Source organism: Octopus bimaculoides, chromosome 7 (assembly GCF_001194135.2).
Source record: "Octopus bimaculoides isolate UCB-OBI-ISO-001 chromosome 7, ASM119413v2, whole genome shotgun sequence".
In the NCBI taxonomy this organism is placed as follows: Eukaryota; Metazoa; Mollusca; class Cephalopoda; order Octopoda; family Octopodidae; genus Octopus; species Octopus bimaculoides.
Window position 1 is genome coordinate 9197693 of NC_068987.1, and position 1981 is coordinate 9199673.

The following is a 1981-nucleotide window of genomic DNA, read 5'->3' on the forward strand; positions in this document are numbered from 1 at the left end:
ATCAATTTTTTTTTCTTTTGGCTGGGCGGCTGTTTTGCAAAGCTGAAAGCAGAACACAACCGACAGATGTAGGTGTGGATATTATATTATATATATATATATATATATATATATATATCTGTGTTTATAGCTGTTTGTCTGTCTCCGTGTGTATATGCCTGCGTGTATATATGTGTGTGTGTGGGTGTGTTTGTGCGTGTGGCTGTGACAGAGACTCGAGTAACAGTTGCAGTAGCCGTTATCGACGCGGTAGCAGCGCCCAGTGGTCGTGACAATAATGGTAAACGCGATAGTACTGTCAGCCGATAGTAGCAATAGTAGTAGTAGTAGTAGTAGTAGTAGTAGTAGTAGTAGTAGTAGTAGTAGTAGTTAGTGTGTGTGTGTGTAGTTTGTGTAGCTAGATTAATACTAACGTGAGGTCTGCTGCGCTGCAGTGCTGGCGATAGTATAAGTATGCGTGAGTACGTATTGGTGTGTGTGTGTGTGTGTGTGTGTTTGTAGAGGGGGAGTCTGTGTATATATGCATATAAATATATGCGACTGTGTGTGTGTATGATAAAGGCTGCTAGTTCTCGGAATCGTTAGCACGCCGGTCGTAATGCTTAGCGGCGTTTCGTCCGTCTTTACGTTCTGAGTTCGAATTCCGCCATCTTCAACTTTACTTTTCATCCTTCCGAGGTCAATGAAATAAGCATCAGTTAATTACTGGGGTCGATGCAGTCGACTTACCCCCTCCCCCGAAATTGCTGTCCCCATGCCAAAATTTGAAATCAACAGCGTTGCTGTGTGGTAAGAATCTTGCTTCCCAATCACATGGTTCCGGGTTCAGTCCCACTGCGTGGCACCTTATGCAAGTGTCTTCTACTATAGCCTCGGGCCGACCAAAGCCTTGTGAGTGGATTTGGTAGACGGAAACTGAAAGAAGCCCGTCGTATATATGTATATGTATATGTATATGTATATATATATGTCTGTGAGTCTGTGCTTATCCCCCCACCTTCGCTTGAAAACCGATATTGGTGTGTTTACGTCCCCGTAACTTAACGGTTCGGCAAAAAAAAAAGAACGATAGAATAAGTACTAAGCTTACAAAGAATAAGTCCTGGGGTCGATTTGTACGACTAAAGGCGGTGCTCCAGCATGGCTGTATTGTTAAGAAGACCGGTTTCGGATTCAGTCCCCATGCGCTGCACTTTGGGTAAGTGTCTTCTATTATAGCATCCGAGCCGACCAATGCTTCCTGGGTGAATTTGGTCGACGGAAAGTGTGTGGAATCCCGCCGTATTGTTAACCGCTTGACAACCAGTGTAGGTTTGTTTACGTCGCAGTAAATTAGTAAAGAGACCGATGGAATAAGTAGCAGACTTAAAAATGAACACTGGGGTGGATTTGTTTGCCGAAAACTTTCAAGGCGGTGCCCCAGCATGGCCGAGGTCAAATGGTTGAAACGAGTAAAAGATAAAACATAGTTTAATTAATGGAGGGTATCTATATTGTTAATGAGTGAAAAGATATTTTGTGTGGTAAGAAACTTGCTTCCCAGCAACATGGTTTCGGGTTCGGTCCCACTGCGTGGCACCTTGGGCAAGTGTCTTCTACTATAACCTCGGGCCGACCAAAGCCTTGGGAGTGGATCTGGTTGATGGAAACTGGAAGAAGCCTGTCGTATATATGTGTGTGTGAGTGTGTGTGTGTGTGTGTGTGTGTCTGTGTTTGTCCCCCTACCATCGCTTTGGCAAACGATGTTGGTGTGTTTACGTTCCCGTAACTTAGCGCTTCGGCAAAAAGAGACCGATAGAATAAGCACTGCGCTTACAAAGAATAAGTCCTGGAGTCGATTAGTTCGACAAAAGGCGGTGCTCAAGTGACTGAAACAAATGAAAGAGTAAGATTTGCCTTCTTAGCCCATTTCGCGCCATTTTTACCTATGCACCAGCGGTCTTATTCTGTCATAAATTATGCGTCATTTTTTTTTTTTTTT